Genomic DNA, 27,962 nt, shown 5'->3' with positions numbered 1-27,962 from the left:
GAGGCTGTTTGGTTTTGTTTGGTTTGTTTGTGGGGAAATGGATGCTGCAAGAGGTATGAGATGAAATCCTACATGACTTCAAGGTTTGGTTGTTTTTTGTTTTGTTGGGGGGTTTTTTGGTGGTTTTTTTTTTGTTTTTTACAACCACAGCCACCTAAGGGTATGTCTTTGTAGACTTTTTTTGGTTGGAAAACCCCATTCTATGTCAGGACTCAATACTGTAACTTTTCTTAGAGAACACAGCAGCCCCATGGCATAGCAACCATCCGCTTAATTCAGAGCATTGCTTTTGAGATCATCATCTTCAGCTTATCTACATCCACCTCTGGCTATGCTCTAGCTCTAAAAAGAGACCACAGGCTACCAAGACAAGAGGCTCCTACAAGCAGGAGCACACACTGACCATCTCAACACACTCTAGCTGATGGAGATGTTTGAAACCTGAATAAAATACACAGAGAAACAGAGGAAAATGAATCTTAAAGAAAATAATTTCTTCAAGCAAGTGTCCAGGCTGCTGGACAAGGCAGCATGTGACAGGGCTACAGAAAGCCAAAAGGTCTATCTTACCTTGTGGATTCTGACCTAACTGGGTTTTGTAAGGAGATTTAAAAATTAGACTAGCTTTCAGAGAGCTCCCAAGGGTATTTGGTTAAAAGCAAAGTGAATACAGTTAGTAAATTTCATATACTGAACCTGGCTCCCTGGTTTGATGCTCTACTGTCTCAGAAACTAGAGCCCCTGGGGTTAAAGGGATAGTTATAGGTTAACACATCCAGGCAGCCAGGGGCTCAGAAAGGCTGGGACACTGAGTTGGAAGCATAACACAGCAGGACTGCTTGGTCCTGCTAGGCTAAGCTTGCCTGTTTTCTTCTAAGCAGCGTGCCAGAGCATGCACAGTGACTGACCCTTACTCAGAGACAGCTGGAGATGTGGGAAGAGCACACAGCTCAGGGAATGTGCATGCACTCTTAGTACGTCTGTGCTAAAAGAAGAAAGTCTGTGTCTCAGAAGATTTTTATGTGAATAAAGGAAAACGATAACATTTTTATTTAGCTGAAGTAAGGACCTAGTCTTCCAAAAAGTGCAATAAGGAGAAATGAAATCATTCATACATCAGAAATGCTTTGGTTGCAGAATAAAACCCGAGATGCCTCCTATGTCAGGACCACTTCAGCAGAATCTGTGAAAGGTCCACGGGGTGACTGGCTTTGTTTAACTTTTATTCTTCATATTTGGCAATCTGAGGAGGTCTGAGGCTTTGCACAATGAATTCAACGGTGATCTGGATCCAGGTCATGTTTTATCTGAACCACCTGCATTTCGAGTCACAGGAAGAGTGTGGTTAATGGATCAGTTTAATGGCATCAGTTCTGATCCATCTCTAATTAAGGGCTCTGCCAGGAATACAGTCAAGCAATTCTAATGGCCCAGAGGAAAAATTGTGAAGTCAGGTAATGAAATTTGCTTATTAGACAAAATGGGAAGAAAGAGTGCAGGGGCACAGAAATCAATATGGTAAGCAGGACAGTAACATTTAGAAAGCACTGCACATGGAAAAAGCATAGCTAATGAAGTTCGCTGCTGAGAAGTATAATAACGCTGATAACAAATCCTGCACTGATAACATCCTTGAAGATGTTCACCTGGAAAAGGTCCAGTTTATGTGAACTTCTAAACAATTTATTCCATGCTCCAGCTTACTTGGCCGGAGAATTTGATAGACTCTGACTTTTTGTGTCTCACTGCACTTTTATAGACAACTTCTGCCACATCATCTTCTAGAGCAAGTTTCCTTCCAGTGGTACATATAGTGGAATATGCCTAGCTTTTACAAACAGTATAGTGACATGACTCTCGAGGATGCTGGTGAAGATGGAGAAAGGCAGGGTCACAGCTGAAGCCTGGAAAGTAGTTGGATAGATGCTATAATGTCCCCCATTAGACTCCAACAGACGTATGACACAAGTACCCCCACAGAATTAATCACTTATTTTACCTTTATTTAATGAACATTTAGATCTGCTCCCACCTTACCCATTAGTACAGAGAAGACACACATGAAAAAAGCCAGAGAGAAACACTGTTATTGCCAAAATATTAAAAAGTATTTCTTCTGTAGTCATCTATGGAGTGCTGGGAAGGGAAATATTGATAGGTGAGATAGCTGCAGCTCAAAAGCCTTCATTTTTAGCATGGTAGGAAAGGAGGGGAACAAACCAGACCCTTGTCAGCAACATCCTCTTTATTTTTTTCCTTTTTCTTTTTTTTTTTTTTCCCCCTTCTTTTTCCACCTTTTATTTTTATTTTTTTAAGGGAGAAAGTTAACACAAGTTTATAAGCTTTAGCTCTGGAGCAGAGCCTTTTGTGTCTTGCTAGCCCACATAATTGCACTCCCCCCTCCTCTCACCCGGTGGCAAAGGAATGTAGGTGGAATGTCTTTACATAGAGACCAGCTCACGCAGGGACTACACAATAAGGGGAAGAAACAGGAGCCAATCTAAGTAAAGGATCAGGCAAGCACTGGAAGGAAAATAATATTGGGCTGTCTGCTACCACATCTAACCCTGTGAAATGCCTCCATGAATCCCTTGCTTCCTTCTGTCTTAAAATGTCCTCCTCCTTCCCAGAGGTTGAAAGGACATATCTTGTTACAGTCTCCTTTTTAACACTTAACTTTTCCCCTATCTAATGCTACTTCTTTCATTCTGCTGCTGCATATATATTTACTGGCAACGGAAAAAATCAATAAAGGAGAAGAAAATGACTTGGCAGCCTTCCGCAGTGTTAAAATAATTCTCATCTAATTGAGCCCCATTGTTTTTAAACAATATTGCCAGCAGTGCAGCTAAGTAGCTTGGCCTCAATTTTTAAAAGCAACTACTGATTTGGGGTGGTTCTGATTTTCTGGGTCCTGCTTGAAGTCCCCTTAAAGGGACCGGTTTGGTGCACAAATTTGTGCACTCGCATGCGAGATGCAGAGCCCTCTGTGCTGGGAACCTCCGAAATTCAGCTGTCCCTCAGAGATTTAGCCCTGGGAGCTGATAGCGTGAGTCTGATTTGAGGGCATATCTAAGTACGGCAGCCCTAGGTATGACTGTATGCACCCATTAAGTATCCTAGCTGGCTTCCACCAGAGAAAACTTGGAACGATATTAGTAACAAGCAGCTTGAACCAGGTGCATTCCAATCTGTCAATTCTTTGTGTAAATTATTGCTACTTAAACACAGACTTTCAGTCCCAACTGTAAAATATTCTGGTATGTGCTGTGCAAGAGCATATACAGCTAATCTTTCCACTGATCTGCTTATTGGGACCGGTTGTAATCTAGAAACTCTTCTGTGGGCAATTCTGATTTTTCCACATTTTGTTGATGTTAATGCTTTTTAAAAATCAGGACGACTAAAATACTGAGAATTCCTAAAGATCCTCTCTGTTCCCACCACAAAATATTTCCTCCACAGAATGGTTTCACTTTAATAAAACCCAAAGTGCTTAATTTCAATTTTGACTTTTTAAAAACAAACAAACAAAAAAGTATTTTTATTGTACAAAAATGGAAATGAAAAGTAATTTTCAAATGGAAAATCGAAGCATTTAATTTTTAAGAGGATGGGAAACATGTCTCAGCTTCACTGGAATGCTCCATCTTGATCCGAAACAGAGTAAATAACTATTTTTTTCAAAATCAAAGGCTTTTCTCAGGAAGGTAAGAGCTTACATGAAAAAAATCCCATCATAGAAATTTTAGCAGCTTAACATCTATAGACTAAGCATTCCCTTTTCTGCTTCTATGTAGGGTGAAGAAGGATACTTTGCTGCAGTCTTGCAGAAGAGCACAATCCCGTTTCTCACACCTACATTGCTGTCTGAACAGAGTACAAACCTCCATTTGAGCAGAGCAAATACCAGCCTATACCTTGTGTCCAAGCTGTCTCCCTCTAGCACCTAAGGAAACAGCTATTAGTGTTGCCACTGCTACGCTTTTCTGAGTGAAACACTCGTTACCACCTTGGCACCCCGAGGTTGTACCTCATTTATATAGCAAGTGACCAACATGTGTAGTGCCTGGATTTTTCACAGTTCTCTTATCTTCCTGAAATGCATCTTTGATGGGACTGTGCCTGAGTGAGTCAAGATTTCTGTTGAAAGGAGCTACACATGGAAAGACAAACAGCATCTCCCAATCAGTTGCAGCAGCACAGCACTTTCTGGTTTTGAGTTAACTCTCTCTTGATCTTTGAGCTTCACTCATGAGGGGCTCAGTTTGAGACACTGAGAGCTTGGCGTTCACATCTTCTGCCCACTGTCTTCCCTGCCACCCTTAGCGTGTGCCCATTCTGGGTGTCAGTCTAAAGCTAGGCATCCCTTTTTAAAAACTTGAGCATAAGATCTCACCCTCTCCAAAAGCATTTTTATCAAAGAAGCATCACCACAAGCACAAACGATCAGTAAATTATTCTGATATGCTGCAAAAGAATGGTCCTAAAGTACAGGTGTGTTCATGCTACAGACCCCTCACCATGCTCCAGCTGAGAGCAGCCGTTCTCCTCTGACACTCCTCAGCCTGCAAGCATTATTTCTGCTGGGAATGTGAGCAGACTGCACAGGAAGCAAGTTATCTGCTGCTACGGAAGGGTCAAATGTGAACAAATATGCAGAAATGTGCACCTCTGTGCCTTCTGCTGCAGAGGTCCTGGGGAGCAGCCTCTCCCTCTCTCACCCTTAGAGGAATGAGCATTTGGGTGGGAAACATCTGCCCTTCAGCTCACTCACAGGGGGTTTCTGGGTTTATTGGCAGGAGCAGAGATCCACATGGCACTCATAATGTAGCCCATTGTGTGTGTACAACCACAAATAGGTTAAATCAATAAAACAGGAAAACCTCAGTTCTTGTATCAAATACCATCCATATCTAATGCCTCCAGGATGCTTTCTGATCCCAGAAGGTCCTACTTATTTGATGCCTTTGCTTCCTGGGTATCCCACAACACTTCCCAAAGGAAAGAGCCAAGATATTAGCTTTCCTTTACAAAAACGGCTTGTGAGAACATAGGGCCGGTGAAAAGTTTCAGCTTCACCAACCTCAGCGTCTCCATTTGCCGTATGGCAGAGAAAAGAGTCTGGCGTGCTTCAGCCCTGACCTCATGGGAGCACCGGAGGGGTGGGAACCCCGCACCCCCTCCAGTGGCACTGCCAACACCCGATAAGGAGGTGAGGCTGCTGCGCTACGTCACGCCAGCAGCCCCATTGCCCTCAGATGGAAACTAAATTCATCTAAATTCTCTGCTGTAGAAACTACTGCCATCATCTCTACAGCTAGTATAAAATGGGTGAATTTCCAGCTAATTGAAAAGCAGCTCGATTCAGAGGAGAGAGCAGATTTAAAGCATCTAGGGACCAGTGAAAGCCCTGTCATTGTCCTACCAGCTCTGGACACAGTTACCCAGTACCCAGGTCAGCCTTTATTTCATGCAAGCTGGCACCAAGAGAGTTAGCTGTATTTCAAATCAATACCAAATGCCAGCATTTGGCAAAGGCCTTAGAACAGAATAATGATGATGGGATTAGGAAAAAAGAATTCATAAAAACTAAATTAAAAATCACACCTCACTTCACATTGGAAATTGGACTCAGTCACCGCACTCTGTTTGGAGCAAGCCTCTTTAAATGCAATCCATTGTGTAGGGAAATTCTCCCTGGAATCTGGGTTTCCAGCACAGCATTACTATAACTCTCCACGTCCATGAAATCCCTAGAAAAATTGCAGCACAACAGAAAAGGCAACCTCTTGGCAGGTATCGCCGCAGTATGCATGCATTTCAGAACAAGTCTCTGCAAGACCTACTGAACTGGAGAGAGAAAACTATTGGCAGAGGGTGGCAAAGGCAATCCGTTTCACAGCTCCTCTCAAGTGATGTCTGATAAGGAATAATCAACTGTCTAGAGATAATTTTTAATTTCCCCTCTCCCTGTCCCCCAGAACACATGCACAAGTTTTGAGTGACAGACAAAGGGAAAAACGTGCTGCTTTTTTTTGTTTGTTTCCCTCCTTTCTCTTCATTTCCTCATCCCAGCAGAAAAATGAGAAATCAAGGGGAGAGACATGACCTAGTTTGTACTGAAGGGGAAGCAATAACAGCCTTCCTGTATGCAATAACAACCCCCACCATCCCTAGATATCCCCAAACTACCAGAAATAAAGACATTGGAAAACACTTTTTTTTGCCCGCCCATCATAAAATATTTTCCTCCACACAGATTTATAGTCGAGTAAAAGTAGGAGGGAAGATGACAAACTTCTGCACCTTCTGCTCTGACTGCAAATGCTCCCAAGGAAGAGACTCTCCTTTAACCCTAGTCTGTGCAGCAGCAAGCACACTTCAGGTAGTCACTAAAATAAAATAATAATATTATTGTCACTCACTTCCCACAGATTTAGGGCGCTCTTGTGAAATATCTACATTAAGGGTGAAAAGGGAGGATTTATTCTGTGCTTATAGCTTGTTTCACAGATCCAGGGACTGCCACAGTCTGTGGTCAGGAACGCGCCTGGTGCTGCACCAGTGACAAACTGGTGCTGCAGTGACAAACAAGCCACCCCGCAGGATGGTTTCCCTGCAGGTGTTTAGGAGGAGACATCCCTTGGGGCTATAGTCTGATTTGTATACTTGGCCTTTTGGGGCTTTGCATTGCAATAATTCAAAAAGAAAGGACAGCGGGGTTGGTTTTCATTTTTTCTTAGAAGGAACTGGAGCTAGGATGAGGCATTTCTGAAGGGGAAGGGGCAGCGGGGGAGGCAGAAACCCTCCTTGTGAAGCACTCAGGTGAAAAAAACAAACACTGCTGAGTTATTTGGCAATAGTTCTTCTCATCTAGGGGTATAAAAGACTCCAAAAAAAGACCACACAATAAAAAGGAAAGCCTGTCTGAAGTACCACGTTTTACACATTGTTAGACTGAAGCAATCTGTTCGAGCGAACGCTTTTAAAAGGGGCCATTTCTGTGTGAAAAGCCAGCGGTGTGGAGCTGGGAGGCATACAGCTGTAGACAGCTGTGGGGCTGGTACTGTAACTGAATCATTTTAAGAGTCAACTCTGGCATGTCGACAGGAGGCCCAAGAAGGGTAGCACAGCCAGAAAGTACAGTTTGCTTCTGTATGAGCTGGGACACATTCACCTTCTTGCACAGCTTAAGTTAATGAATGCAGAGCTGGTTGGAACTAAATTCATGCAGGCTGCTTCCCCCACCTCCCTGCCCTCTTTTTTTTTTTTTTAATTATTTTTAAGAAATTTAATTCTGAACACACAAGAAAATACTCCCTTTTGACCACTGCCTTCTGGCAAGCTTCCAAACACTCTGAGGAACCAGACTGGACTATCGGTATCATCACGGGCTGGGATGGATAAGCCTACAGCTCCCAGGCACTCAGGAAGAGAATGCTGCTGCTCTCCAGTGCATCTAAATCTTTCCACGCTTCCCCATAAGGACAAACCAATACCAGAAGGGTGCATCTGTTCTATCTTCCTAATCTTCCCGACATTACACAATGCATATGGACACACAGATATTTGGAATTAATAACTACTTGGAAGATTCTGTATTTAAACACAAAACAGGGTCCCAGCAGAGCACTGAAATAAGGGTAACATCAGATTAGGATCTGGCTGGCCACATCAAAACAGGCACGCTTCTGTAAAGATATTAGTTTATTGTCCCCAAGAAAACAGCTAACCCTCAGGAGGAAGCATCCTGTGTGCGCTTACTCGTGTGAGTAGGAGGGACATGAGATGACCAGCGGTTATTGGAACAGGTGACAGTAATTGTGAAAAACATCAACACAGATCAGCTTTCCTTCACTATGAGCAACCAACTGCCAGACACTTGGAAGTACCAATGTACCTGATGTCTAGAGGAGATCATTAACATGGTGGGGTCAAACCAAGATCCCAACTTGCTCTAAAAATGGGTCTGCTGTCCAACGAACTGAGTCTTATTCAGCCATTCGCCAGCGGGGTATGCAGTGTCACAGTGAATGGTAAAAAAAGAATAAAATAAAAAATATTATTTTAGTTCTGGCTTCTATCCAGATCTCCAAGTTAGTAAAATGGGAAAGTAATGTGGGATGGATAACCGTCTGTTTGAACTCTACCCACTTAAAAGGTGGCGCTTCCGTAGAGATGCTGGTGGGGGAGACAAGTGAAGCACTAACTGCATTTGGAGGAGGAGGAAAAGGATCAGATGTAGGCAAAGAGTTTGGTTCACGTTAAAGGGAGTATTAGAAGCCCAGAGGTAAAGAAATGAATTCACTAGACTGACATTTGAAGGGTTAATGGGGTTTAAGCTTTGATCTTCCAAGAAAACATGCTGAAAACGTAGCCCAAGGCATGTTCACCATTTTGTTTGCTAGTAAAACAATGCAATTTGATTTTTGTTGGCTTGTTGTTTTTAAGTGGAACCTCATGGGTGTTCTGTTAAATTCAGCCCACAAAAGCAAGTTGTGTCATTTTAATGTAGCTCCTGTGTTAGAAATGTTTGTTTTTAAATGCAAGTTTTATTGTTTTCATTGTTTGCACATTAAAAGCTAGATCAATAAGAAAAGCAATTCATGATGTCGTTCTTCAAAATTCAAGCCTTATCTACCCCATAAACTGGGGGAAATATGGAATTGCGAGAAATAACAAAGGCTGATTGTTTTGGAATATGAAAGGAATAATTTCAGATCTCCTCTGCATTGACCTATCACTATCTATCATGTGTCTTAATATTTACAGGAGAGTCAAGTAGAGATACAGCCCTATGACCGATAGGACGGGACAGAGCATTCTGCCGTTTGTTGCAGTGGTAGGTAGTTATATTCTAGTTTGCAGATGTGTAAGCATCACTGTAGCTTTTCTAAAATGGAAGAGAAGCCTTCTTTCTGCAAGACAGACATATCAAAGTATTTACCAGATATTAAGTGTTTGCGTATGTATTTTTATTAAAAAAATATCCCAATACAGAAGGCAAGATGGGGACAACTCCTGCAAGGGTCAGACTCGAGGGCCAGATTTGGGTTCTGTCTCCTGATATGCTACTGGCTTTACATTTAGCCTTGTACAATTCTTTCTACCTTTTTGGGCCTCCATTTCCCACCTGTACCCAGGGGACAATACTACAATGTGTTTCTTGCTCTTTGATATCTGAAACATGCTTAGAGATTCTTTAGTTGAAGGTGTCAGGAAGAAGTCATTATTGTTATATTTTTATAGCCCATTTCTTCCTGCAGGGTCCCAAAGGTATTTTAAAGTCTTGGGGAGGAGGGAGTGAAGAGTGCCCTGGCACATCATACTCTTCTCAGCTGCAAGCTGGCAAGTCTGTGAAAGTACACTGTCACCAGATACACATCTAAAGCACAATTTTCTATGGTGGAGTGAAGGAGAAATACCTATGTAACTGGAAAAGTGAAATTTGAGCAAATAATCTTCCAAACTGTTAGGTGACAAGTACACTGAATTCTACTTATTCTGAGGCACATTGGTAGTGAAGAGCTTGCTTTTGGCTTTCAGTGGAAGAATGGCACTTCCACTGGTTGTGTCGATGGCAGTTATGACACCTACAGAATCATGACTCTTCATTCTGCAGTAAAGTGTATTTTGATGGTAACATGCCCTTTAAAACATCTCCAAGCAGACTGGCAGATTATACTTCAGTAATAGGTAGATTGATACAAGACAATCAATATAACAGTGCAGAGCAAGAGCAGAAGTCACCACATTGCTGGATGTGGAGCTGTACAGAGTCACTGCTTTTGTTGCACATCAGGCTTCTTGTTCTATCTTCCCTTAAGCATCCCTTTTTCATTTCAATGCATTTTTCCTTAAAGGGTTGGTGTTACAAGCAGGATCAGGGATAGTATAAGGTATGACTCTGCATGCCTTCACACCTCATGAAATCCCATCTACAATGGTAAAAATAATGAGGAAAATTGCCTACTGCAACAATTTCTGAAATGGCTGTAAATGTTTTATTGCTTAAGCATATGCAACAGCAACTTCAGCAAACATACTCTGCTGAGTATGGTAGAGAAATGACATACACAGGATCTTTTGGAAAAGCAGGCAGCCATGGCTAGACTATATTTCTAAATAAATCTGTTAATTAACTGGTGACTACACAGCATACTGTAGCAAGCCATGCTCAGCAGACACATTCCTGTGCAAGGCCAGTGTGGTGTATCTCCTGCGTTTCCTAATAATGCCACCCTACTTCTCAGGAAGCAGACTGGTGGTTTTTACAAAAACAAGCAAGCTGAGAATATGCTCATTGTCTCAAAGTCAAAGATGTGACTAAATTAGGTTTGGATTGGAGCCCCAATAGGTACAAGGAAGTGGACAGTGAAATGAGCATCCGCTTGGAGTTCCCACACACTGCCCCCCCCCCCCCCCCGAAATGATTACACTTGGGTCAAAGACCATCTCTGCTTGAAAAGTTAGAAATGACTGCATGCTAAATCTGGCAGGCGACTCTGCCACCACACCACAGTGAGGAGATGCTCCATCACAGCAAGCAATAGCTGCAAAGGCAGAGCCCTTTGTCCATCCTGCCGACCCAGGGTCACTCCATCTGGGCAGGGAAGCAGAACACTGGTATTTAAGGCAGCGCTCACTTCCCAGATTGTTCCCGAGCTCACTGCCAGTGACCGACTGATGGCCTGTACCAGGGAGGCACTGAGGAGCCATGTTGCAGACCCACAGGAAAGACGTTTTGCAGTTCAGATAGGGGCAAGAGACCAGAGGCTGTGACCTCCTTCTGCTGGCGCCTGGCCACAGGCTATACCACCTTCTCATACTGTCACCTCCCACTGGCACAGCATGTGCTACCAGCCCATGAGGTCATACAGCTGGGTTTGCAGACAAGGAGAAAGTGCCAGGGCTACTCTATTTGCCAGAGTACTTGTGGCAGGAGCGTTCACGTGAACGATTTGAAAGGCCCTTGAGAGTCACTCAGTTAGGTAGCAGAAAGAAACCCACGTGATTTAAGTGGCCACTCCACACCATGCAAATAGGATTTGAACCCAAGAGGCACAGCACACCACGAACTCCCATTTACTCAGACCACAGCCTGGGGTGTTTCAAAAGCTTTTGGCATCTCACAAATTCAGCTCAGAACAGCAAAACTTACTCAAGAACAGCAAATGGCTGGTGATAACTAATCTATTTGCTGGAAGTTGCTCTCATAAAACATTTGCTAAATAATTTAGGAACAAAACCCAGTAATAATAACCCCCCCCCAAACTCTAAGTCTACTCCCAGATGATCTGCAAATACAAAACAGCAATAAGTCTATTAAGTCAACCCACCGAGCACTACTCTCATATTCCCTACCATCCTCCCAGTCCTGATTTTCTTTTGATTCAGCAGTTTTCCTCCTTTTAGCATTTCTGGCTGGCAGGTCTGGATGTACTTGGTTAGAATTCAATACCACGAGGGGTTTTAGTAACCAAAAGCTGCTTTGCCCCCCAGCTCCAGCAGCTCAACAGGAGGTAAACTAAAGTTCTAAGTATTACCTGCATGATTAAGGTCGATTGAGTTTAAACTGCTTTATTTCTCATCAGGATCTACGAGTAAAAACCAGAAGCTTCCTTTACTTTCTTCTGCTAAATTAAAAAAAAAGAAAAATGAAATTGCTATTTTATATCTGCATCAGCTGAAAAATACATTGCAATGTGATAGCAAAGCACTTGCCAGGGCTCACCAGTGTTCAGTAGGTGCTTGCCCAGCTGACTACTCCATGGCGCTAGGTGTTGCATAAAAGTAGATTGTTCAAGATGAGTCTGGACTCTCATTAACTGACTTTAAATGAAGTAATGCAAGGAAGAAAAGAGTGAGAGATTAGGAGTATCAGGAGAAATGCCTTGCATGAGGCTTAACCAAGACCCAGGAAGAGCAATAAATTAGAATTCATTTGTTGGCCCCAATCCAAGGAAAGACTCTGTTGTGTGTGTTACTTTAAAGATCAATGTCATCCAGTTGACTTCCGTGAAACATCTGCTTTCTGCTGTAGCGGATGGACAGCTTTTATCATGGATTAGGTCTCCCTCCTGAAACCATCCCTCGATAGCAGCAGCAAAGTTCTGAACTACAACACGCATCCTTAAATCCAATTTTCAAAAAGTTGAGAAAAATATTAACGGCAAGGAGACAGATGGTGCCATAATGAAATCCCCTCTCTATTTTTACTTATTTCCACTGCTTTTATGATAAAGACATGCGCCCCCCCCCCAAAAAAAAAAAAAAAAGAAAAAAGCAGATCATGTTTGCACTCCACATGTTAGTTCCTTGCCTGCTAGATGATCCAAAAAAAGCACTGAAAACCTTTTAGAGCTGATGGCACTAATCTGATGACCTGATGAAGCTCAAACCAAGAACCAGTTACTAGGAAATAAAGACAAACCATGGCTGCTATCCAAAAGAACTCATAAATCTAAACATCTCCTGCTTGCTCTCTTGTAACCACTCTAATATTTCTTCTACTTCTACTTTGTGAAGATTACTTTCACCTCTTAGCCTCCCTCGGGATGTCAGCTCCCCCTGCCACAACCTATCTTAGCAAATACAGTTCAGGTGCTCACTTTTATCCTCCTTCTGAATTCTTATACTTGACATAAGGCTTAAGAATATGTGGTTATTTTTTCTTCCCAATCAACATTCTGCAGTCTGCTTACCTCTTGACTTGGTTTTTTTTTTGCCTGCCTTTCAATTCCCAATCACTCCCTTCTCATTCTTCATTTTATTCTTACCTTGGAATTACTGAAAGTGATACAGAACATGATACATCTTCTTGCTTAGTAATGCTTTTGCAGAACATCTCAGCTGCCACTTTAGCTTGCATGTTAGCAACGAGAGAATAAACTCTAATTGTTTTGACACTCTACCATTTGGCAACCCTTAACACAGCTAAGACTGTAGGCTTCAGCATTCTACTCTGCTTCTAGGAGCAAGGAATTTCAGTCCTTATTGACTTGTACTTGGCTACTCTCATACGAATGTTTCCTGAACTTCTTTTGTCTTCACCTTACCACTGTTAAGCATGTCATTTTCCACCCCTGTTATTCAACAGCCTTTATATTCATATGCAGCCCAATTTTCTGCCAGTATCATCTTTTCATTTATGTCAACTGGATTACATGTTGCTCCTACTTGCCTCCAACTTACTGCTCACTTTCTGTGCCAGATAAAGTTATTGCACATTAGACTGAACAGATTTTATTTCACAATTGCATTCCTTTATGGAATTCCTTTATGTTTTCAAATTGCTTGCCTAGTAGGCTGTAATTCTCCTACAGTATAAAGCGTTCATCAAGACAAAACAGAAATATGGGAGCTGGCACTAAGAGTTACGGTCAGCCATTCCTCCGATGCAACAGTCTCTTTCCAAGAGCTACAATAACCAAACATATTGCACTGAAGAGAATTCTAATATTGGTGTGATGAACAGCGCATCAGCAGGTGAGGCTTTCTCTTTTGTCAGATTAATTAGCAGTCATGTCCTTCCTTTAAACATAGGACTATAATCCTTCCAAGACTCCTGGCCTTATTTATTTATTTTGTTACTGTAACTGGGTATTTTTCCTATATTTTTGTGACTGGCGTCAGTAGATGGCACTGTGACATACACTCTTCCAGGTTCTTTTTTGTTAGCCTGCAAGCAAAGGTTTTATGATTTTTTTTTGGTGTTATAATTAGTTTTGTTTATGCAAGGTTCTGTAGTCCTTCGGGAGAAAACTGTGGAAACAGTGAGATAATTTGCTTTCTGTATATGCCCTGCACTCTGATTGAGGTCAGTTCTTGAGCCAGAATCAGTCCCTGGGTACCAGTCACTGAGGTTAGGTTGAAATTCCTATAAGAAGGGATTATCCTGCATATTATTTGACCACTCTTGCTCCAAGACTGGTACACCAGTCTAAATAGGGCAATTAAACTGAGAATGTAAGAGTATTCCCTTCCAGCAGAAAAGCAATCTGCAATGCCCAAGCCATCTTTTTGCCCTGTGACAACAGATACATGTTGCTATGTGTAGAATAGGGCTCTGTTCTCCAAAGAATGGCACATGCAAATGGAAATAAATTTTTTGAATCCTTTGGTCTCTGAAGGTAAATGCCTGATGTTGGGAACCCAAACTGCAAATTGAGGAATCCACATGTTCAGGTACTATCATTAGTAAAGTGGTGCCTTGAAAGACAATTCAAAATCTGATTAATTTTCAGAGATGTAGACTATGGCTAGTCTAAGACATCAAAAACTTGTGGAATGTCAAAAGAAAAATAAAATAAAATTCAGTGCCGAAATATGAAATGAGATACCTTCAAATTCAGCTTGAAGGCTGACACCTTCAGTGTCAGATGTCTTAATGTATTTGCCTTCTTTTTTGAGGGAGAGAATGGTAAATAGTGTTATCTTTTGCCCATGCTTAAGTTGGGACGCTTGACATAATACCTAGAAATCTCAGTGAAAGTACAGAGTCCTGTTGAGCTAAGTGCTTTTCAAATGAGATAAAAAAAATGGATTTAGATGAAAATGTCATCAACTGATGTCACAAAACCCCTTCTCTTTTTAAGAAAAAAGATGAGAAAGACTGTTGAATGTTTATCAGTTTTTTACAAAAGCACCTTTAACATTTCCTTACATTTTTTCCTCAGTTTTAAGCAGCAAATTCACCTCTACCTTTAAAATTTTGTTAATGGTTTAGCAATGGAAAGTATTTGCTAAATAAAAAAAATGGGAAGGAAGAAGAGAAATATCGAATATACCAAAAAAGTAGTGTCAGCATAAACATCTTTTGTAAATATAAACAGACACGTAGATTCATACACACATATGCACACAGTGCATTTAAGTGTATAAAATGTCTTTATGACCTCATAGGAGGAAGTGTTCTTTGCAAGAATGACAATTATCATCAATGGTTGATTAACAAGTGTCGAACTGACAAAGAGCTATCAGCAAATATAAACATACGCCCTAGAAAGCATAGGAAGCCTTTATGGAAATGTACTATTAAGCTAATAGCTCCTTACAGCATTGAAGCTTGATGTTCTACTTCTACATGACTTTTTTAATCAAAGAATGTCAGAGAGAACAATAGTTCAATAGACTTTCATATCTGACCATGAAGAGTAAAACACACTCTTCAAACTGTGACTGACCAGTTGTAACACCCATGAGACAAGGACAACTTTGAAAAAGCTGCGAGTTACTTACAGGGAGGATTTTTGACATCAGAGACCCCAGAAACATAGCGGAGAATTACTTTCCTTTAACATGCTTACAGCTAAAGCATTGGCTTCCATTCAACTAATAGAAATGTTAGTGCTTAGAGCCTGCGTGCCTTGCATTCTTGCAGTAATACAATTCTGTATTAAAATCTATTCCAGTTGCTTGATTTATGAAAATTGTTAAAGTGTGCTGCTTTCGTACCAAGCTTATAGGATGATGGGGGGGTGGGGGGGTGGGTAAGAAAAAGGAAAATAAATTTTTAAAGAGAAAGCAAGAGAAAGCGAGAGAGCATGCTGTTGTCCCTATTGAATATGTGAAGCTTTAGTCCTTATAAAAGTTGCCTGTATCCAAAACGTGACAATTTTATTTCAGAAGGTGACGATGTTTTAAGAATTTGTTGCAACTTGTGGACAGAGTCGCGGTTGATTTGGTCTCCAGCATTCCTTGGATTTTGTAATATGTCAATACATCATGTTAATGCAAGTTTTTAAAAAAGGGGGAGAGAAAGCAAAAGCTCCCTTCCTTTTTAAGTATGAGTAATCTATCCAAATCCTACTGAGACACACAAAGGAATGCCGGCAATTTTCCCTTTCATAAAATGCGGACTTTCTTTAAATACTTCCTCCCTACATTTTCAAAGCACAGTTGTATGAAATGAAGGGGAAATGACACCCTTACCCATTGAAAAGGAGATTATGTAAAACTGGTTGGAGAAGCCAGCCGTGTTAATGCAAATACAAGTATGATTTTATTCATAAGTTGCTATTGTGCTAGAAGAACATGCGTTTCCTATATGTGTCTACCTAAAACTCTGTGCAAGGAGAAAAACATTTTCTCAGGTTATATTACCCTGTTTTGCAAATAAATATGAAACCCAAAAGATCACTTTAAAAAGTGAAGGGCTTGATTTTCCATTGTGCTGAGCACTCGATTCCACTTGAAGTTAATGAGAGCAGTCAGCAGCCTCGACAATAAGACACTACAAGGATTTTGCATGCCCAAAGGTGCTGGAGACACTCCATGAGGAGCCAGGGATCAGCTCCTTTCCCACTCATGGCCTAAGTTTTCTTTGTACTGATAGTAACTGCCTGTTTTTTCTAAAGTAGCAACTGGGGACAGTCTGTACCCAGTAAGTATTTTATTAAGTCAACCCCCTAGTCTGCCTTTGCAATGGCCTATGCTACTGATTGCATCAGATGTAGTCTCTCATTCTGCCAGCTACTCAAATGCATCCTTCAGCTGGAAAAATTACAAGCAAGTCATTCCCATCACTTTCCGACATCCTCAATTTGAGTACATGCTGCATTGGCATCTTACTCCCCATTGGTGCTGTTTGAAAGATTAGCTTAGATCCTAGGCCTGAAACTGTATGATCAAAGTACAGGATCACTGCAAACTTTATTTGAGCTGTACACCAATTGAGCGATGTCTCAGGGGAAAGCAGATCAGAAAGGTTTTGATGGGACTTCAGAGTTTTGCAATGGTAACTTTTCTATCTCATAGTCTAGACTAAACTTGAAAAAATTAAAAGTAGGTACCCGAATTTGTTGTTTTTCTAGGAAACTGATTGTATCCGATAATAGTGTGCTTGAAATAAAGGAGAAGCAACGCCCTCAGCCACTGAAAAGAAGATTATGTATAACGTGGTTGGAGAAGCCAGCTACGTTAGTGCAAACAGACGTATAAACTTATTCCTGCATTACTTTTTGCTGGAAGTACGTGTTATGACATTTTATACTTGCATGTGGATAAGCAAAGTAATTACTGGTACATTTTTAAAGTAACTTTGCAGAGGAGTTGATCCTCTTTCTTCTGCTTACCACTGTTTATTCTTCTTGGCTTTCCATGGAAGCTCTTTGGTAGTGTGAGGAAGCCCGAGACCTTGGATATGTGTATTTAACGTCAGATCGGTAAATAAGGTCTAATTAATCTTCATTACATGGAGTCATTTGAAATAGATACCTATATTGAGTGCCCTTCCTGTTCAGCTCTGGTCCAGATGAGTTTCTGGCTCGCTCTGTAGGACCCTGGGGTCTTATCATACGAAAGGCTGGGCAGCATTTGATCAGGAAATGATTATACAGTCTTCCTACCCCTTCCCACTTATACATATGACAGCTGTTACCAGTCAAAACTGTCTTCTGTTTGTTAACTAAAGGTAACCTAATGGCCAGCCTAAACCAAAAATTCTGTTAATTTTTAGGAATCAGTACTGTTTCAAAGGAGAGGTTTGATTCCCCTAGAACACCTTTTTCTGCAATTAATTTCCTTGTTTTAAAGACAGTAGTACTAGGTCCTTTAACAGAAAAATCTACCCATTTTAAATTTTTGAGGGGTTTTGTTTTGTTGTTTGTGGGTTTTTTAAGCAATACCTCAAAAAATGTCAACAGGAGTTTATTTTTTGCAACACAGAATCACAAGTCTGAGTTAGGTTTAAAAACAGGATCTCAGAGGCAAAGTTTTTAAAGCTAAAAGAACCCCCAAAATATACTAATATATAGTTTACCAGTGTCAGTGCAAAGACCTTCAGAGCCTGGCTTCACAAGTTGCAGGCCATTTGAAGATGTTTGCCAGGGAAAACCCTGCATCACTCAGATACCTGAAGGCCTCAGCAAGTGACAGAATATATGGGTAAAGCAGGAAAAAAAGCAAAACCAACACTGTGATCGAAGGTCTGGCTTTTTGGAGACGCGTAGGACTTCATAAATCATTACACAGTGGAAACACCGATTTCCAAGCGTTCAATTACTTTGCTTTTTAGATCAATTTCCACTGGACATAAGCGCATTAGATTGTTGTCCACAATCTTTATCCGAAGGGTCATATTTCCAAGTGTTTATCTTGTGCTCAGACTGTAACGTGACATGCATCCAACACCCAAAAAAAGGTGGTGTGGGGATAAGCTTACTAAGTTTAGCTATTTGCTCTATTTACTATTTTGACAGAATCGAGGAAAGAAACTTCCTTTCCTCCTCCCACCCAGTTTATTCTTTAATCTATCAAAAGAATTATTAAATCTTTTAAAAGATCAAACACTCAGATTCTTCACAAAGGTTGTCACAATGAATTCATTTGCAGAGCTTTCATCCCTTCTTCCCCACTGTGCTGAAATAATGTTGACTATTTTTCGCTGTCTCTCTTGCTCGCTGTAAAGATCCAGTTGCAAAGGTTGTTGCAAGGACTCAATCTCCCACTCTTTTCCCACCTGGCACCAATAATTTCTAGAAATTAAAAATGCAGGTGTTGATACCTTACTGTTTCTATGTTGTCCAAAAATGATCTCATAAAAGAAGTCTTTCAAAAGGTGGTTTATGATACTGCAGAGCAGAGAAAAAAGAACAGCAGCAGTGAGGGTGATGCCCAGAAGTTCCATTCTGTAAGAGTGCTATTTCTGTTTTAAGAGGGCAGATCTTTTTTGGTAGTCTGACTAGTACCAAGCAACACTACATAGAATACGAAATTCCTTTGGCTTGATCAGAAGATATTGAAACTAACAAAAACTAACACACCGCAGAATTAACACATGCGGAGATTAAATCAAAAAACTATGTAATCCTACTCAGTTTCTTATAGAACCAGAGAGTCTTTCCCCCCAGAACTTGTAAAACCAAGAAATAATGTTTTATATGCAGGATGTTCATTACCTGAAAGACTGGTTTTCCTCAAATGAGAGGGATTTTTAAATAAACTACTTATGCTCTATGAAAACCAAACCAAATAATCTTGGTTTTCAAAATTCTTCCTGAGTTTTGCCACACATCAAATGAATCCTATTAGAGCAGCAAAGTATTTTTTTAATTAATTGTTTTGCCTTTTAGTGGGATGTGGAGTTGCAGTGGGAGTAAATCCAGAAGAGTTGCGTATCCATTTTGCCAGGTCTACCGCCAGATGGGTCACATTGCCCTCATGATATTGCATGTGCACTAGGACTAAGAGCAGCCAGGATGATCACAGTAAGAGGAGCAGAGGAGGAATGCAGGAGAGTGTGATGCTGGTGATAAAGGAGAGGTACAGATTGTTTAGTCTTTCACATCATAAATCCACCTCTTACTGATTACAAAACACAGTTTTTAAAGGGCTCAAGGAAGGGATAATTCTGTTTTGAAAACCCTGCTCTTAGATCAAAGAGCATCAACTCTCTCTTCAGGCTGAGTCCTAAACTTCTTGTATGACATAGGGAGCTATCTTGAGACCACATTCGGGACCGCAGTGTTATCTGGAATAACTGAAGAGGCAGAGAAAAACACATAACGTAATGGAGAATGAATAGAATAATGCCATTAGAAAATGGGGTTCTCTCATTGTCATAAGTATCCAGCTCCCATCAGTTCCTCTCTGACTACCAGCTCCCCAGCTGTTAAAAGAGAGAAATAACCAACACATATGATTTCAGTTCTTAAGTTTTCACAGATTTAAAGTCATCCATGTTCTGGTTTCTCTGAGGTAAGATGTTTTCACAATCCCATCACAGAGGATGATCTAGAGTCTCAAAAAATAAGCATTCCAAAATAATGCACACCTCCAAAATCTAATTGAATAAAACAGGACACCACCTCCACCCCCTGGCTGAATGAGAAAACAGGACCTTGTAAATTTGAGATGGAGTTGTTTTGCGCTTGCTGGAGCTAATGGTAAAGTGTACAAGCCCATTGCATTCCCAAAAGTACTCAAAGCTTTTGAGGAAAACCAGCTCCATTTCCAGATAAAGAATGCAGCAAGGTGAGGAGATTCAAATATCCATCACATTTGGTATAGGCAAGAAGAAGGGGATCCAGTCCCAGAAGTTTTGAAGCAGCTGGCTTTCACAAGGCTTTGGCTCATACTTGCAGTTAATTGCATAATCTCCCCTCCAAACAAACTCTGACATATTTTGCTTCAGTTTTTTTCAAAATAGACATTGCTTCCTTAGGCATCATATGGGGTTTTTTTTTCTTACCCGTGAGCAAATTTAACTATGCCTGCTCAGTAGACCAAAGTATTAGGAATTCCACATTACCACCAAGTCAGGGTTAAGTGCAGCACCATAATGAAAAATGTATCATATCTGACCTGTGCATTAATTGAGTTTCCCTGCATGGTGAACTTTTCATCTTTATAAACACAGATGTGAAACCTTTTGAACGGCTTTATGATACAACAGGAGTTCTATAGATCTTCCCTTTCCCCCAAATTACAGAAGAGTTCCAGTCTTCACAGGTAATGATCACTTGTCTAAGAATTTACCCATTTTGTGTAATTTAATACAGTCAAAGTCTTGCTATAGACTTCTAGAAGATAGCTAAATAAAAACCCAAGAAAAGAAATAACCTTATTGTCTAGTAAGCACTCTAGGTTCACCAACAAGTTTTTCCATTACTGGTTTTATTATTGTTAAATTTCATAGAGCCATTCCACATGGGTCTTGATTTCATGTGTGTCTGCACCCAGAAAACATTGATTATATCAGAACTGCAGGCTTTGTTTTCTAAAAGGTTAATTTGCTCAAGGACTACACAATGGGTGGGCACTGGAGAAATGCGAGCAAGTATGCTTTCTACTGTACCTCTGTGGAGAGATTAAGGTTCAAGCTCATTTGTTCCTAAATCTTTCTTGACAACAGCTCTGTTGACAGTGAAGAACAGAGTTGTTCTGCTCTGGATGAGAGTCAACAGCTTGTACCAAAACCTGGAGTCACAGAAACACTTCTTAAGAGTCAATCTTGTTTAGCTGGTTAGAGAAATAAGGTCTAAGTCAACTTATTCTGTCAAAATTTAGAATATAACAGTTCAGTTTTTAATTCTTTACTGATTTTTCTGAGACACAGTGCAGAGGGATCATAAAAATCAACAAGATGATAATTCAGCTCACAGACAGACCTGTCACTGACCAAATGTTGAAAGCTGAACTTGTTCCCACCTCTCACTCTTTTGCCCAAACTCCAGGTCTCCGCTTTCCCTGTCCCATGGTTGGATCTGCCTGTGTTTTGGCTGCTATTGCTTTGTTATTTGCCGCTCCCAGCAGCTGTAGGCAACTATTTCCTCCATACCATCTGCCCATTCTGGATTGCTTTACTCTCATACTCTCTCACGCTGTGCATTAAAAAAGATCTCACACAAAGCTAGGATAAATTAGCATATGCAGTACCTTTACCTTTGGAGGACAGAGCAGTTCCTAGCTCTGTCCATGCAGGCTAGTTCTCTATGTCAATATCCAAAAGCTTCTGGAACCATCCTACTTTCTACAATCTTCCTTCACCTGACCATAAATAACCAGGCTTTTGCAGTCTAGTGTACTCAGAGATATCTTGAATCTGATCACCAAGGTGAACTTAATAGGTTACCACAGACACATAAGCTCAGTATTCTTACTGAGGTCCTTGACAGCCAGTGTTGTGCTGCAAAGCAGATGACAAACTGTTGTGTACCTTCCAGTCCTGTTTTGTCATCAACATGTCTGCTTCACTGGCATTCAAACCTGCATTCACCTTTCAGACCCAAAATAGCCTTTTCTTGCATTTTCACTTAAGCATGCTGAGAAAAATCCCAAAGCAATAGCTGAATTATAACATTGTGATGTCATACCAAGACATCATATTTCTATTGACTTAGCAGTACTGAGTATTGAAAGAGATAGCTGATCTAAAGTATGATGAAAATACAGCAAGAAAAAAAGATAATTGAGAAAAACATCAATGTTTCAAGGAAAAAGAAACCAACGAAACATCCTGTTTGCTTTAGACAAAGCAGCCATCAGCCTTGTTAAATATATAAAATTGCACTAGCTAGTGAAACATTTTTTGATAAAAATTCCCAAATGTTAACATCAGTTGAAATTCCTCTTGGCATGTAAGTTCCTTGATACCTTTAGAAGTTTACTTGCCTTACATGTACTGCATTTCTGCAAAGGGAAAAATTACCAGCACTGTGGTTACCAGTCAAAGATCTCCAGATGCAATCCTGTAGCTATGTACCTGCTCCAGGAAATAAGTCATACTTTTAAGGAACGATGAGAAGTTTCTCCATCCTCTGAAGCTGAGCAGAGATATCTGCCCACAGCACCGGTAAGAATCTTCATAATCTTACATATGTACCTAATACCAATGCTGGGAGCGGGAAGCATTGAAAAATGCAAAGCAGCAGAAGTCTAGGGAATTCAGAGTTCAGCTACAGTTTCACCCTAATGGAGTCACAGGCCAGAAAGAGTAGCCATGGGAATTATATATCGTGCTTAAAGATAAGCACATGCTGAAACATTTCCAGGATTTGGACCCTAATATAAAGCAACTGCAGGCACCCAGCAAACTGAATGCTATGCTATAGAACTGTAATGTCAGGTTACAATTCCTATCCATTTAAGGGCTGGTTCCAATTTTGCTGCATTAATTTTAGCTTCCCCCCCCCCTTTTTTTTTTTTTTTGCTTTCTAATCCTGGTGCTGTAATGAGGCTGGAATAGCATATTTATGCATTATATAATGTGTGTTGATATTTGAGGTCCCATACATCATCTAGACAGCACTATAGTTAACAAAGCAACTGCAAAAGAGGAAAGAAAGTGATGGGACTTTAAATGACTTATTTTAGTTATAAATGACTTATAAATGACCCAAATTGCGCGACAGACTCAGGAAATCATATTGTCGTTCCTAGGTTCAATCCTCAGTTCCCTTAAAACGGTGATTTTACTACTGACTTAATGAACAGTGGAATTAAGCTCAGAGCTTGCTCCGTTCTCCTTGCCAGCAGAAAAGTTATTTGTTCTATATCCCATTGCCCTTCCCACATGCAGACAGCAGCTGTAAAACTGATGCCATGAAATCCAGGCCGGTGTCCCTGCCTCCCCCACAACTCACTTCAATGGAGCCAAGATTTCACTCAACATATGGTCTAGAATTTACTCCCATAAATCATTTTGACTGTCAACTCCTTCGGCAGATTGGGTCAGACCCAGAAAAGACTTAGGGGGTCTTCAGGTACCGAAGTCTGTAACATGGATCCAAAATTGCCTTGATTAGTAGCCAGCTATTCCAGGGGGGAGCCTCAATCCCCTTTTTCTATCTGAAAGTTCCAGCATTTCGGTTCTGCAGCAAGCCAGTGTCCAGAATTGACTGAAATGGGTCTAATAAGCTCAAGATCTGTTGTAGGATCCAGACACTAGATGCATTTGTGCCGATTTCCCTGTATGAGCTAATCCTATGGTAATTGGCTAGGCTGTTGCTGCCCCCCTACCCCCCAAAAAAAACCCCACACACAAAAAAGTTTAAGTAGATATAGCTACTCTCTTTTGGGGAAAACAAACTGCCAGAAAGGTGGGTAGTGACACCTACATTTTACACAGTGATGCAGAGGATAGAGCATTCACCCAGAAGTTCATTCTGATCTGTCCCCACCTTTAGACCTTCGAAAGGGTTTAAACAGCTCCAGAGTCTTCCAGAAAAGCCAGTCCGTGCTGTCAGTACAGCAGTGGTTTTAGGAACCAAGGAACACAGGAGCAAATTCAGGAGGAGCAGAACAAGTGGCTAGTACATGCAATGGAGAAGGAGGAGCAAATCTGGGTGCTGCTTCCTGATTTCTGGGTGTTTATTCAAGGGCTGCTGAATGTAAAATGCATAAGCTGTCCTGAATCCATGCATTTATTGTTAAGGACACTTGAAGTCAAAAGCTTACCGATTCATTTACTGGGGAATAATCATTTACCGTATTAGCTAATCTATTTATCAATATAAAGTCAATTATTATGAAGCATCAGGAATGGGTAGTAATTATGCAATGTAAACATAAAGGATGGGATCAGTAGGTAATAATATTTATTCATTATTTAAAATATTGAAAAACATTTGTAATAGCTGCATACCGCAAAGCCCACCTTAAAGAAAAAAGAACATATTACTCTTGAAATGAAGATTTTGTGACACAGGGGTATTTATCTTGGTCAATATTTTTAACTATTAAAATATTTATACTTGTGACAAATTTCTATAATGTTACCATACACATGAGCCATGTAAACTTATAAAGTACTTCTATATATCAAACAGGATAAGTTGCAGTCAGGATTCCGAGTATCCCACAGTCTACAGTTTAGATGCTCCCAAAACATACTTCAGTGAGCCCATCAAATTTAAAAGGGTACTTGACATGTATTTACAGGGATGACCAAACAAGAAGTATCTTTCTAAAGAGACAGAGAGTCAAACACCAAAATAATGTACCAGTAAACTAGGATTTTACTATGAGCTTGGTAAGAACGTCAATTATAACTGCCATTGCTCAAGTAAACAACTAGAATAAATCTAATCTGTTTGAATTATTTTTGGTTTGTTTTTTATTTATTTAATAATTTAATGTATTAGTAACCTGGAAAAGGAAGTTCCACTGTAAAGATAGTTTTGACTGTGTTGGAAAAATTATAGCAACAATAATTGCTACAGTCTCTCGGAGGACCCCGTCTTTAATGTCTGGCTAACACAGTATATAAGAAAAAAGCCTTAAGTACATATGGTAATCTCATCTTCCACTTCCACATTTGTTTATAAGAACCCAATCAACCAAGCTGAAGGGTTGCATTTTTTAAAAAACATCTGAATATGATCAGTTCACTTATTTGTTCAGTTCAATGTATGCCTTTCAAATTAGATTGCCATTTAATAGATGATTTACTTACACAATCAATATTAGAGGTTCCAAGAATTGCAATTGTCTTATTTCCAATAATTTGTAGCATCATATTGAGGTCACCTACCCCATTCCATGCTAGAATTAGCAGCTCTGCAACAGCAAGCAAATTTATTGGTCTTAACCTTTTTAAAAGTTATCTGTACTAAGAATAGCACAACATTACTGTGCACTCAATTTTTAATGGACTTATAAGAGAAGAACCTATATTGCTTCAGCACTCACATCCCTCTTTCCTTATGCTCTCTGCCAGGCATAATATATAATTATGTGATATTTTACATCTATAGTATACAAGAAAGTATTGGCACATATGGTCCTGATTTAGGTACTCAGGTTGGAAGGGTTATCTAAGCATCTTTTCCCAATAATCAATGCTCAACACCCAGAATGCCAGGACTTCCTTGTTGGCCACTTTACCAAGAAAAATAAATAAATGAAAAAAATCTTTGCAGACAGCAGCAAAACTCAGTTTTCTTCCTTCAAGATCTCCTAACCCCTAGCAGGTATTATCTCACCTGTCAGACAGGGAATTGTGCATCTCCATCAAGACTAACATATTGAGGTGAGGGCACCCATTAGGGGACACCCCTTTGTTCCACAAAAGGAGCGTGATCACTGCTACCAAAGGAGAAGAAATTCAGCTTGCCTTTGTGCAATCCATCCACCCACAGCATGCAGAACAGCAGATAATAGCAGAGCATCACCAGTCGCGGTTACAAGAGTAGTGTTCTGTTCTGGTGGGTATACGCACAGCTAAATTCAGCCTCTGCTCCAAAGTTTACTATCAAAGTATCAGTAAAGGGGTAGAAAAATAAAAAAGCTGCTCACTCGGTCTTACAGATAGTTATCAGAGGTAGCAGAGAAAGAAAGGCAAGTGACATGCACCTTAAGGGTCTCAAAATTGAGTGGGTAATGGAAGTGAACCCAGGGCAAACAAGATGGTTTCAAGCTAACCTTAAAATTTAATTTGCAGGTCTTCTCCTTTTTCCCATATTCTTGATGGGTGCAGATTGGTTACTATTCTACAGACAAGTATTTACTTATTATACATGTATAAACTCGAAATCTACAGGGCTGAGAGAATTATTCCTCCTCTGTATTCTGGACATGAAGCTCTACAGGCTGGTCCGTCAGTTACTAACGCAGTTATGAAATAAGCAACTTGGAAACTTCCTAGGTCAGGTTCACGTACCGTAACATGAAGGTATGCATCAGTCTCCAAATCTGCATATACATATACTGTTGCATCTCTGGATATTCCTCCAAATGCCACATTTTTCTCTTGAAACCATCTAAGCCCTTGGATTTGGTGATGTCCCATGGCAACGAATTTCACTGATTTGCATTGGTGGGAATGCCATTTACTTTGGTCAGTTTGGGACAAATCATAACCAACTAATCCTTGAATAACGTGAGAATCTTACACTGTTGTATTGTTAGTCTTCTATTTCCCTCCTGGTTCATTTTTTTTTTTGATTGGAAATGAACCAAACTCATAGTTACTGCTACAGAGAGTGCAACGGTAGTACAGACCAGCATTTCATGCAGTGTGAAACCCGACTGAGGAGAAGCTTTGGCACATAGTTCTTAAACCCTTCTATCCTTCATTTTAAAAAGTATCAAACTTGGTAAAACCTTGAAAAAAAATATTTGCTCTTTAGCTTTACGTTCACATATAACGTCATCGCACTCCGGCAGTGATGGCTCAGCATCATCCAGAGGTAGAAAGGGGTGAATTTCACAAGAGGCAGAGAAGTCACCTCAACACATCTTTCAGATTGCTGTAGGAATTAACGAGCAGCTCCTGTTAACCCTCAAACCAAAATGTCACCACAGTAAATTTCTAGCGATATCAGAACGCACCAGGGGGCACAAAGGGATGAATCTTTTTTTTTTTTTGCCTACAAGCTTTAATTTCATTATCTTTAACTCTGTCATTCCCATTGGTCTCTCAACAGGAAAGCAAAATATGAATGAGAAGCTGAGATGCCTTGCAAACTGTGGAAGAGAAGAGACTTTTTGCCTCACTTCTCCCTCCCCTAATCCTCATCACCCTCCGGACAGGGTTTATGTGAAATGGTACCATGCGGCGGTCTTACCGAAAGACAAAGTAGCAGAAGATGGTGAAAATCACAACTCGCTCCCTCCTCCACCCCCTGAACTCACTGAAGAAGGGGAAATGGTGGGGTTAAGAAAATAAAGTTCTCTCCCAGTAATGCTGCCACATAATGAATACAGCATTATTATGCAGAAGGCCTCTTGAGACATCGGCCTAAAAAAATTCCACTGAAAATGGAAACACCTGTTGGAATATTAACTAGGACAAAGTCAAGCAAGGAGAAAGAGGATAGGTGGCCAAGAGGTTAGAAAGTCTAAAGACGAAATGTTGAAGGGATTTTTCTTTATTTTTTTAGGAGTGTGACATTTCTAATATTTGAGTTCCTAAAACAGCAAACCACATTTTCTTCATGCAAGTATCTAGAGGTAATGGAAAAAGCAGAAAAAAGCCAACATTAGGTAAAATATCTATATTTCAAAGAGCAGAGCTACTTTGGACATCCTTACGCTGTATGGCCTACAGTCAGACAGCTACCGGAGCAAATGGATTCTGGGTATGGGAAACCATTTACAGCTCGTATTTGATAAGAATTTTTTATTTATTTATTTTAATCTCAGAATCATTAGCAATTCTATTTTGGCCACAAGAAGCGTTCTATTAAGCTGAACCCCCCACCCTGTTTTACAGGTTTGCGAAGATCTAATATACTGTAATAATAAATTCCACTTTGCTTTCTCATAGTCTCCAAGTCCCTTAGAGAATGTCAGAAGCTTCCTTCCTCATCACCCTGCCTGGCAGATTGAGGCACAGGATGAGCCTCCTGACAGAGGGAAGACCAGAGAGCTCTGCATTGCTCTGGGTAACTAGAACTTAACCTGCAAGACCCTAATGTAGAAAAGAGTTTGGAAAGATGTCTAAGGACCATCACAGTTGTGATCCCAAGGCTACACCCAGTACATCATAAAAAGTATGCCGTGAGCTCTGCTATACT

General features: G+C 40.5%; 1 long non-coding RNA gene across 1 annotated transcript in view; it reads left to right on the top strand.

Annotated features, from left to right (window-relative positions):
• Positions 1-27,128, top strand: part of LOC119158245 — a 47,443-nt gene extending 20,315 nt beyond the window's left edge. Inside the window, exon 2 of the long non-coding RNA XR_005107814.1 lies at positions 26,871-27,128. This is a non-coding gene — a long non-coding RNA (uncharacterized LOC119158245). The remainder of the gene's footprint in view (positions 1-26,870) is intronic.
• The last annotated feature ends 834 nt before the right edge of the window (positions 27,129-27,962 follow it).

The sequence above is a fragment of the Falco rusticolus genome, chromosome 16, assembly GCF_015220075.1.
Source record: "Falco rusticolus isolate bFalRus1 chromosome 16, bFalRus1.pri, whole genome shotgun sequence".
Taxonomy (NCBI): Eukaryota; Metazoa; Chordata; class Aves; order Falconiformes; family Falconidae; genus Falco; species Falco rusticolus.
This window is presented reverse-complemented; position numbering and strand designations above follow the sequence as displayed.